The following is a 12,914-nucleotide window of genomic DNA, read 5'->3' on the forward strand; positions in this document are numbered from 1 at the left end:
GATCAAAGCGTTTGGGTTTACGCAGACTTATGGAGAAGCCTGCATTTACAAGAAAGTGAGTGGGAGCTCCGTAGCATTTCTCATATTGTATGTGGATGACATACTGTTGATGGGGAATGATATAGAATTCTTGGAAAGCATAAAGGCCTACTTGAACAAGTGTTTTTCAATGAAGGATCTCAGAGAAGCTTCCTATATATTAGGCATCAAGATCTATAGAGATAGATCGAGACGCCTGATTGGTCTTTCACAGAGTACGTACCTTGACAAGATATTGAAGAAGTTCAAAATGGATCAGTCAAAGAAGGGGTTCTTGCATGTATTGCAAAGTACGAGATTGAGCACGGCTCAATGCCCGACCACGGTAGAAGATAGAGAAAAGATGAGTGTCGTCCCCTATGCCTCGGCCATAGGGTCTATCATGTATGCTATTCTGTGTACCAGACCTGATGTAAACCTTGCCGTAAGTTTGGTAGGAAGGTACCAAAGTAATCCCGGCATGGAACACTGGACAGCGGTCAAGAATATCCTGAAGTACCTGAAGAGGACTAAGGATATGTTTCTCGTTTATGGAGGTGACGAAGAGCTCGTCGTAAAGGGTTACGTCGATGCTAGCTTCAACACAGATCTGGATGACTCTAAGTCACAAACCGGATATGTGTATATTTTGAATGGTGGGGCAGTAAGCTGGTGTAGTTGCAAGCAAAGCGTTGTGGTGGGATCTACATGTGAAGCGGAGTACATGGCAGCCTCGGAGGCAGCACAAGAGGCAATCTGGGTGAAGGAGTTCATTACCGACCTAGGAGTCATACCCAATGCGTCGGGCCCGATGACTCTCTTCTGTGACAACACTGGAGCTATTGCCCTTGCCAAGGAGCCCAGGTTTCACAGGAAGACCAGGCATATCAAGCGTCGCTTCAACTCCATTCGTGAAAGTGTTCCAAATGGAGACATAGATATTTGTAAAGTACATACGGACCTAAATGTGACAGACTAAACCTCTCCCTAGAGCAAAACACAATCAACACCAGAACTGCATGGGTGTTCGATTCATCACAATGTAACTAGACTATTGACTCTAGTGCAAGTGGGAGACTATTGGAAATATGCCCTAGAGGCAATAATAAAATGGTTATTGTTATATTTCCTTGTTCATTATAATTGTCTATTGTTCATGCTATAATTGTGTTATCCGCAAATCGTAATACATGTGTGAATACATAGACCACAACACGTCCCTAGTGAGCCTCTAGTGTTGGGTAACGTAGCAGAAATTCAAAATTTTCTACGCATCACCAAGATCAATCTATGGAGTAATCTAGCAACGAGGGGAAGGAGAGTGCATCTACATACCCTTGTAGATCGCTAAGCGGAAGCGTTCAAGAGAACGGGGTTGAAGGAGTCGTACTCGTTGTGATCCAAATCACCGGAGATCCTAGTGCCGAACGGACGGCACCTCCGCGTTCAACACACGTACAGCCCGACGACGTCTCCCATGCCTTGATCCAGCAAGGAGAGAGGGAGAGGTTGAGGAAGACTCCATCCAGCAGCAGCACAATGGCGTGGTGGTGGTGGAGGAGCGTGGTACTCCAGTAGGGCTTCGCCAAGCACCGCAAGAGACGAGGAGGGAGAGGGGTAGGGCTGCGCCAAGAAGGAGAGGAACTCGTGTGTCTTGGGCAGCCCAAACCTCAAGTATATATAGGGGGAGGGGAGGGGCTGCGCCCCCACCTAGGGTTCCCTCCCTAGGGGTGGCGGCAGCCCCCAGATCCCATCTGGGTGGCGGCCAGGTGGAGGGGGAGAGGGAGGCGCACCAGGCATGGGCCCTAAGGCCCATCTGCCCTTAGGGTTTGCCCCCCTCCTCCCCTTAGGTGCCTTGGGCCCTTGTGAGGGGGTGCACCAGCCCACCTGGGGCTGGTCCCCTCCCACACTTGGCCCATGCAGCCCTCCGGGGCTTGTGGCCCCACTTGGTGGACCCCCGGGACCCTCTCGGTGGTCCCGGTACGTTACCGATAAAACCCGAAACTTTTCCGGTGACCAAAACAGGACTTCCCATATATAAATCTTTACCTCCGGACCATTCCGGAACTCCTCGTGACATCCGGGATCTCATCCGGGACTCCGAACAACATTCGGTAACCACGTATATCTATTCCTTATAACCCTAGCGTCATCGAACCTTAAGTGTGTAGACCCTACGGGTTCGGGAACCATGCAGACATGACCGAGACATTCTCCGGTCAATAACCAATAGTGTGATCTGGATACCCATGTTGGCTCCCACATGCTCCATGATGATCTCATCGGATGAACCACGATGTCAAGGATTCGATCAATCCCGTATACAATTCCCTTTGTCTAGTGGTACGATACTTGCCCGAGATTCGATCGTCGGTATCCCGATACCTTGTTCAATCTCGTTACCAGCAAGTCTCTTTTACTCGTTCCGTAACACATCATCCCGTGATCAACTCCTTGATCACATTGTGCACATTATGATGATGTCCTACCGAGTGGGCCCAGAGATACCTCTCCATTTACACGGAGTGACAAATCCCAGTCTTGATTCGTGCCAACCCAACAGACACTTTCGGAGATACCTGTAGTATACCTTTATAGCCACCCAGTTACGTTGTGATGTTTGGCACACCCAAAGTATTCCTACGGTATCCGGGAGTTGCACAATCTCATGGTCTAAGGAAATGATACTTGACATTAGAACAGCTTTAGCATACGAACTACACGATCTTTGTGCTAGGCTTAGGATTGGGTCTTGTCCATCACATCATTCTCCTAATGATGTGATCCCGTTATCAACGACATCCAATGTCCATGGTCAGGAAACCGTAACCATCTATTGATCAACGAGCCAGTCACCTAGAGGCTTACTAGGGACATGGTGTTGTCCATGTATCCACACATGTATCTGAGTTTCCTATCAATACAATTCTAGTATGGATAATAAACGATTATCATGGACAAGGAAATATAATAATAACCAATTTATTATTGCCTCTAGGGCATATTTCCAACAGTCTCCCACTTGCACTAGAGTCAATAATCCAATTCACATCGATATGTGATTAACACTCAAGGTCACATCCCCATGTGACTAACACCCAAAGAGTTCTGGGTTTGATCATGTTATGCTTGTGAGAGAGGTTTCAGTCAACGGGTCTGCATCATTCAGATTCGTATGTACTTCGCAAATTTCTATGTCATCTTGTAGATGCAACTACTACGCTACATTTGGAGCCATTTCAAATAACTGTTCTACTTGGAGCTATTCTAAATTGTTGCTCCATTAAACGTATCTGGTATCTCTACTCAGAGCTATCCTGATAGGTGTTAAGCTTGCATCGACGTAACTCTTTACGTCGAACTCTTTATCACCTCCATAACCGAGAAACATATCCTTATTCCTCTAAGGATAATTTAGACCGCTATCTGGTGATCTACTCCTAGATCACCTTTGTACCCTCTTGCCAAATATGTGGCAAGGCACACATCAGGTGTGGTACTCAGCATGGCATACCGTATGGAGCCTATGACAAAAGCATAGGGGACGACCTTCGTCCTTCCTCTTTCTTCTACCGTGGTCGAGCTTTAAGTCTTAACTTCATACCTTACAACTCAGGCAAGAACTCCTTCTTTGACTGATCCATCTTGAACACCTTCAAGATCATGTCAAGGTATGTGCTCATTTGAAAGTAGCATTAAGCGTTTTGATCTATCCTTATAGATCTTGATGCTCAATGTTCAAGTGGCTTAATCTAGGTTTTCCATTGAAAAACACTTTTCAAATAACCCTATATGCTTTCCAGAAATTCTACATCATTTCCGATCAACAATATGTCAACAACATATACTCATCAGAAATTTTATAGTGCTCCCACTCACTTCTTTGGAAATACAAGTTTCTCATAAACTTTGCATACACCCAAAATCTTTGATCATCTTATCAAAGCATACATTCCAACTCCGAGATGCTTACTCCAGTCCTTAGAAGGATTGCTGGAGCTTTGCATACTTATTAGCATCTTTCAGGATTGACAAAACCTTCCGGTTGTATCACATACAACCTTTCCTCAAGAAAATCGTCGAGGAAACAATGTTTTGACATCCTATCTGCATGATTTCATAAATAATGCAATAACTGCTAACATAATTCCAACAGACTTTTAGCATCGCTACGTGTGAGAAAGTCTCATTGTAGTCAACTCCTTGAACTTGTCGGGAAACATCTTAACGACAAGTCGAGCTTTCTCAATGGTGACACTTACCATCATTGTCTGTCTTCCTTTTAAAATCCATATGTACCTAACAGCCTTACGACCATCAAGTAGCTCTTCCAAAGTCTACACTTTGTTTTCATACATGGATCCTCTCTCAGATTATATGGCCTCGAGCCATTTTGGAATCCAGGCCCACCATCGCTTCTCCATAGCTTGTAGGTTCATTGTTGTCTAGCAACATGACTTTCAAGACAGTACTACATACCACTCTGAAGTAGTACGCATCCTTGTCATCCCACGAGGTTTGGTAGTGACTTGATCTGAAGTTTCATGATCACTATCATAAGCTTCCACTTCAATTGGTGTAGGTGCCGCAGGAACAACTCCCTGTGCCCTGCCTCACACTAGTTGAAGAGACGGTTCAATAACCTCATCAAGTCTCCACCATCCTCCCACTCAATTCTTTCGAGAGAAACTTTTCCTCGGGAAAGGACCCGATTCTAGAAACAATCCCTTATTGCTTTCGGAACTGAGACAGGAGGTGCACCCAACTGTTTGGGTGTCCTATGAAGATGCATTTATCCGCTTTGGGTTCGAGCTTGTCAGCCTGAAACTTTTCACATAAGCGTCGCAGCCCTAAACCTTTTAACAAATGACAGCTTAGGTTTCTCTAAACTATAGTTCATACGGTGTCATCTCATCGGAATTACGTGGTGCCCTATTTAAAGTGAATGTGGTTGTCTCTAATGCCTAACCCATAAACTATCGTGGTAATTCGATAAGAGACATCATGGTATGCATCATATCCAATAGGGTGCAGTTATGATGTTCGGACACACCATCATACTATGGTGTTTCAGGCTGTATTAGTTGTGAAACAATTTCCACAATGTCTTAATTCTGTGCCAAACTCGTAATTCAGATATTCATCTCTATGATCATATCACAGATATTTTATCCTCTTGTCACGACGATCTCTCACCTTCACCCTGAAATTACTTGAACCTTTCAATAATTCAGACTCGTGATTCATCAAGTAAATATACTCAACATCTACTCAAATCATCTGCGAAGTAAGAACATAACGATATCCACTACACGCCTCAGCACTCGTTGGACTGCACACATCAAAATGTATTACTTCCAACAAGTTGCTTTCTAGTTCCATTTTACTGAAAACGAGGCTTTCAGTCATGTGGTATGATTTGCATGTCTCAAGTGATTCAAAATCAAGTGAGTCCAACCGGTCCATTTGCATGGAGTTTCTTCATGCATATACACCAATAGACATGGTTCGCATGTCTCAAACTTTTCAAAAACGAGTGAGCCCAAAGATCCATCAACATGGAGCTTCTTCATGTGTTTTATACCGATATGACTTACGTGGCAGTGCCACAAGTAGGTGGTACTATCATTACTATCTTATATCTTTTGGCATGAACATGTGTATCACTACGATCGAGATTCAATAAACCATTCATTTTAGGTGCAAGACCATTGAAGGTATTATTCAAACAAACAGAGTAACCATTATTCTCCTTAAATGAATAACCGTATTGCGATAGACATAATCCAATCATGTCTATGCTCAATGCAAACACCAATCTCGATGGTAGAGGGAGCGTGCGATGCTTGATCACATCAAGCTTGGGAAAAACTTCCAACACATATCGCCAGCTCACCTTTAGCTAGTATCCGTTTACTTCGTAGCCTTTTATTTTGAGTTTACTAACACTTAGCAACCGAACTGGTATCTAATACCATGGTGCTACTAGGAGTACTAGTAAAGTACACATTAACACAATGTATATCCAATATAATTCTATCGACCTTGCCAGCCTTCTCATCTACCAAGTATCTAGGGTAATTCTGCTCCAGTGGTTGTTCCCCTTATTACAGAAGCACTTAGTCTCGGGTTTGGGTTCAACCTTGGGTTTCTTCACAAGAGCAGCAGTTGATTTGCCGTTTCATGAAGTATCCCTTCTTCCCCTTGCCCTTCTCGAAACTAGTGGTTTCACCAACCATCAACAATTGATGCTCCTTCTTGATTTCTACTATTGTGAGTACCTCAAGGATCATCATATCTATCCCTGATATGTTATAGTTCATCACGAAGCTCTAGCAGCTTGGTGGCAATGACTTCAGAGAAACATCACTATCTCTGGAAGATCTACTCCCACTCGATTCGAGTGATTGTCGCACTCAGACAATCTGAGCACAAGCTCAACGATTGAGCTTTTCTCCCTTAGTTTGTAGGCTAAGAAAATCGTCGGAGGTCTCATACTTCCTGACGTGGGCACGGGCCTGAAATCCCAATTTCAGCCCTCGAAACATCTCATATGTTCCGTGACGTTTTGAAAAATGTCTTTGGTGCCTCAACTCTAAACCGTTTAACTGAACTATCACGTAGTTATCTAAACGTGTATGTCCGATGTTCGCAACATCCACAAACGACGTTTGGGGTTCAGCACACTGAGCGGTGCATTAAGGACATAAGCTTTCTACTGTCCGCATAATCGCTACTGTCAACTTTCAACTATATTTTCTCTAGGAACATATCTAAAAAGTGGAACTAAAGCGCGAGCTTACGACATAATTTGCAAAGATCTTTTGACTATGTTCAGGATAATTAAGTTCATCTTATGAACTCCCAGTCAGATAGACATCCCTCTAGTCATCTAAGTGATTACATGATCCGAGTCAACTAGGCCGTGTCTGATCATCACGTGAGACGGACTAGTCATCATCGGTGAACATCTTCATGTTGATCGTATCTACCATACGACTCATGCTCGACCTTTCGGTCTCTTGTGTTCCGAGGCCATGTCTGTACATGCTAGGCTCGTCAAGTCAACCTAAGTGTTTCGCGTGTGTAAATCTGGCTTACACCCGTTGTATGTGAATGTAAGAATCTATCACACCCGATCATCACGTGGTGCTTCGAAACGACGAACTTTCGCAACGGTGCACAGTTAGGGGGAACACTTTCTTGAAATTTTAATGAGGGATCATCTTATTTACTACCGTCGTTCTAAGCAAATAAGATGTATAAACATGATAAACATCACATGCAATCAAATAGTGACATGATATGGCCAATATCATATTGCTCCTTTTGATCTCCATCTTCGGGGCTCCATGATCATCATTGTCGTCGGCATGACACCATGATCTCCATCATCATGATCCCCATCATTGTGTCTCCATGAAGTTGTCTCGCCAACTTATTACTTCTACTACTATGGCTACCGGTTAGCAATAAAGTAAAGTAATTACATGGCATTGTACAATGACACGCAGGTCATACAATAAATAAAGACAACTCCTATGGCTCCTGCCGGTTGTCATACTCATCGACATGCAAGTCGTGATTCCTATTACAAGAACATGATCAATCTCATACATCACATATCATTCATCACATTCTTCTTGGCCATATCACATCACATAGCATACCCTGCAAAAACAAGTTAGACGTCCTCTAATTGTTGTTTGCATATTTTACGTGGCTGCTATGGGTTTCTAGCAAGAACGTGTCTTACCTACGCAAAAACCACAACATGATATGCCAATTGCTATTTACCCTTCATAAGGACCCTTTTCATCGAATCCGGTCCGACTAAAGTGCGAGAGACAGACACCCGCCAGCCACCTTATGCAACTAGTGCATGTCAGTCGGTGGAACCGGTCTCACGTAAGCGTACGTGTAAGGTTGGTCCGGGCCGCTTCATCCCACAATGCTGCCGAATCAAGAATGGACTAGTAACGGTAAGCATATTGAACAAAATCAACGCCCACAACTGCTTTGTGTTCTACTCGTGCATAGAAACTACGCATAGACCTAGCTCATGATGCCACTGTTGGGTAACGTAGCAGAAATTCAAAATTTTCTACGCATCACCAAGATCAATCTATGGAGTAATCTAGCAACAAGGGGAAGGAGAGTGCATCTACATACCCTTGTAGATCGCTAAGCGGAAGCGTTCAAGAGAACGGGGTTGAAGGAGTCGTACTCGTCGTGATCCAAATCACCGGAGATCCTAGTGCCGAACGGACGGCACCTCTGCGTTCAACACACGTACAGCCCGACGACGTCTCCCATGCCTTGATCTAGCAAGGAGAGAGGGAGAGGTTGAGGAAGACTCCATCCAGCAGCAGCACAACAGCGTGGTGGTGGTGGAGGAGTGTGGTACTCCAGCAGGGCTTCGCCAAGCACCGCAAGAGACGAGGAGGGAGAGGGGTAGGGCTGCGCCAAGAAGGAGAGGAACTCATGTGTCTTGGGCAGCCCAAACCTCAAGTATATATAGGGGGAGGGGAGGGGCTGCGCCCCCACCTAGGGTTCCCTCCCTAGGGGTGGCGGCAGCCCCCAGATCCCATCTGGGTGGCGGCCAGGTGGAGGGGGAGAGGGAGGCGCACCAGGCATGGGCCCTAAGGCCCATCTCCCCTTAGGGTTTGCCCCCCTCCTCCCCTTAGGTGCCTTGGGCCCTTGTGGGGGGGGCGCACCAGCCCACCTGGGGCTGGTCCCCTCCCACACTTGGCCCATGCAGCCCTCCGGGGCTTGTGGCCCCACTTGGTGGACCCCCGGGACCCTCCCAGTGGTCCCGGTACGTTACCGATAAAACCCGAAACTTTTTCGGTGACCAAAACAGGACTTCCCATATATAAATCTTTACCCCCGGACCATTCCGGAACTCCTCGTGATGTCCGGGATCTCATCCGGGACTCCGAACAACATTCAGTAACCATGTATATCTATTCCTTATAACACTAGCGTCATTGAACCTTAAGTGTGTAGACCCTACGGGTTCGGGAACCATGCAGACATGACCGAGACGTTCTCCGGTCAATAACCAACAGCGGGATCTGGATACCCATGTTGGCTCCCACATGCTCCACGATGATCTCATTGGATGAACCACGATGTCGAGGATTCGATCAATCCTGTATACAATTCCCTTTGTCTAGCGGTACAATACTTGCCCAAGATTCGATCATCGGTATCCCGATACCTTGTTCAATCTCGTTACCAGCAAGTCTCTTTTACTCGTTCCGTAACACATCATCCCGTTATCAACTCCTTGATCACATTGTGCACATTATGATGATGTCCTACCGAGTGGGCCCAGAGATACCTCTCCGTTTACACGGAGTGACAAATCCCAGTCTTGATTCGTGCCAACCCAACAGACACTTTCGGAGATACCTGTAGTGTACCTTTATAGCCACCCAGTTACTTGTGATGTTTGGCACACCCAAAGTATTCCTACGCTATCCGGGAGTTGCACAATCTCATGGTCTAAGGAAATGATACTTGACATTAGAAAAGCTTTAGCATACGAACTACACGATCTTTGTGCTAGGCTTAGGATTGGGTCTTGTCCATCACATCATTCTCCTAATGATGTGATCCCGTTATCAACGACATCCAATGTCCATGGTCAGGAAACCGTACCCATCTATTGATCAACGAGCCAGTCAACTAGAGGATTACTAGGGACATGGTGTTGTCTATGTATCCACACATGTATCTGAGTTTCCTATCAATACAATTCTAGTATGGATAATAAACGATTATCATGAACAAGGAAATATAATAATAACCAATTTATTATTGCCTCTAGGGCATATTTCCAACATCTAGTTGACTAGCTCGTTGATCAAAAGATAGTCATGGTTTCCTGACTATGGACATTGGATGTCATTGATAACGGGATCACATCATTAGGAGAATGATGTGATGGACAAGACCCAATCCTAAGCATAGCTCAAAGATTGTGTAGTTCGTTTGCTATAGCTTTTCCGAATGTCAAGTATCATTTCCTTAGACCATGAGATTGTGCAACTCCCGGATACCGTAGGAGTGCTTTGGGTGTGCCAAACATCACAACGTAACTAGGTGACTATAAAGGTACACTACAGGTATCTCCGAAAGTGTCTGTTGGGTTGGCACGAATCGAGACTGGGATTTGTCACTCCGTATGACGGAGAGGTATCTCTGGGCCCACTCGGTAATGCATCATCATAATGAGCTCAATGTGGCCAAGTGGTTGATCACGGGATCATGCATTACGGTACGAGTAAAGTGACTTGCCGGTAACGAGATTGAACGAGGTATTGGGATATCGACGATCGAGTCTCGGGCAAGTAACATACCGATTGACAAAGGGAATTGTATACAGATTAATTGAATCCTTGACATCGTGGTTCATTCGATGAGATCATCCAGGAGCATGTGGGAGCCAACATGGGTATCCAGATCCCACTATTGGTTATTGACTGGAGAGTCATCTCGGTCATGTCTGCGTGTCTCCCGAACCCGTAGGGTCTACACACTTAAGGTTCGGTGACGCTAGGGTTGTTGAGATATTAGTATATGGTAAGGAAAGTTGTTCGGAGTCCCGGATGAGATCCCGGACGCCACGAGGAGTTCCGGAATGGTCCGGAGGTGAAGATTTATATATAGGAAGTCAAGTTTCAGCCATTGGGAAAGTTTCAGGGGTAATCGGTATTGTATCGGGACCACCGGAAGGGTCCCGGGGGTCAACCGGGTGGGGCCACCTATCCCGGAGGGCCCCATGGGCTGAAGTGGGAGGGGAACCAGCCCCTAGTGGGCTGGTGCGCCCCTTTGGGCCTCCCCCTGCGCCTAGGGTTGGAATCCTAGGGGTGGGGGCGCTCCACTTGGCTTGGGGGGCAAGCCACCCCCTTGGCCGCCGCCCCCCTTGGAGATTGGATCTCCTAGGGCCGGCGCCACCCCTAGGGACCCTATATATAGTGGGGGGGAGGGAGGGCAGCCACACCCTAGCCCCTGGCACCTCCCTCTCCCTCCCGTGATACTCCTCCCTCTCCCTGAGCTTGGCGAAGCCCTGCCGAGATCACCGTTGCTTCCACCACCACGCCGTCGTGCTGCTGGATCTTCATCAACCTCTCCTTTCCCCTTGCTAGATCAAGTTGGAGGAGATATCTTCCCAACCGTACGTGTGTTGAACGCGGAGGTGCCGTCCGTTTGGCGCTAGGTCATCGGTGATTTGGATCATGACCAGTACGACTCCATCAACCCCGTTCTCTTGAACGCTTCCGCGCGCGATCTACAAGGGTATGTAGATGCACTCCCCTCTCCCTCGTTGCTAGATGACTCCATAGATTGATCTTGGTGATGCGTAGAAAATTTTAAAATTCTGCTACGTTCCCCAACAATAACAAGGCATGAACAACATGAACATAATATCGCTAGAACAATATGATCATGGCCTGAACATATAAATCTGAGGATACTAGCACGCAACATGATGACACTACATGCACCATTTATTCTGCTCGGGTTACCTCGTAACCATCACATGCATCACTTACCAACCTCGGACATTACACGATCATCTCAGGATCAAATCAATCTTGGTATAAACAATACCGTAGTAATCTTCAAAGGACCACAAGGAGCTTGATATTTACCCACGATTCTCACACAACATCACGAATATCCAACAGCTCGGTATCCTCGATACCATGGTGATCATTCCGGCGATCACAACCATGACCAACACTTGTTCTGAAACAGTGATCATTTCGGCGATCACAACCAACTTATCTCCTCATCGAACAGGGGTTGTTATTAAACACATTATTATTATTATTACTGTTGTCTCAAAGTGTGACCAACTACGAACTGGGCCCTTATCCGTGGGCGCGGCTATCGATAGATTTAATATACACTCTGCAGAGGTTAGTACACTGTACCCACACTACGGAACCCATGGCCTCGCACTCCCATTCGGGTGGACCAACAGCGTTCCGACAAAACCGATCTACTGCCATGACACTCTCCCGGCCACTCCAACCTACTCCCAACTGGGCTAGTCCTGGGTGGCCCCGTGTCTACCAAAGACACAACGACCACCGTCGTGGCCAAAACGTTCCTCATGGGGACCGGATCCATAATAACAACAACGGGCACACAAGATTATGTCTTCTTACCGGGCCAGGGTACTGCATGCCCATAACTTTCCCTAGTTGGAGGCACCGGCGAGAGGCACGACAATAAACCCAGTTAGGACCTTCCCAGAAAGGTAAGCGTGGTTGCACTGGTCAGTTCAATATGGTGGCACCATGACTCAGCCAACAGGTGTTCAAGTTCAATTTAATCCGGTTAAACTTGACTGCAAATATGTTGAGCCATGATAAAATAACATGATACAATTATAATGTATGAGCATGATATCAACATACGCACGGGTGCAACATAACTAGCCACCATATCAACAATGAATCATCTCCAACTGAGCATGGCATAATGAAGAGCATGAATATTACCAGTACAACACTACTCATAGCATAACATGACCACTAGCATCAACAAGAAACATCATGCAATAACATATCAACAATGCCTTCATGCAAGCATTTAACCAACTGGATGAAATGGAACATGCATAACAACGGTACCCGGGACAGACGGCAGTCATGCACCGAAGACCATACTACTAGCAAGCATATGCATATGAAAGGAATACTAGCAACTAGCAGGGCATGACAACTAGGTGCATAACATCATAGCAAGAAAGTAAGCATGAATCCATAAGCATTATCGAAACAACTATAACCATATTTTAAGCAAGCAAACATTTAATAAACATTCAAGTTGAAAACCATGGCTACTGCACGACTATCATGCAAGTGGGTATTGTG

The sequence above is a fragment of the Triticum dicoccoides genome, chromosome 3A, assembly GCF_002162155.2.
Source record: "Triticum dicoccoides isolate Atlit2015 ecotype Zavitan chromosome 3A, WEW_v2.0, whole genome shotgun sequence".
NCBI classification, from domain to species: domain Eukaryota; kingdom Viridiplantae; phylum Streptophyta; class Magnoliopsida; order Poales; family Poaceae; genus Triticum; species Triticum dicoccoides.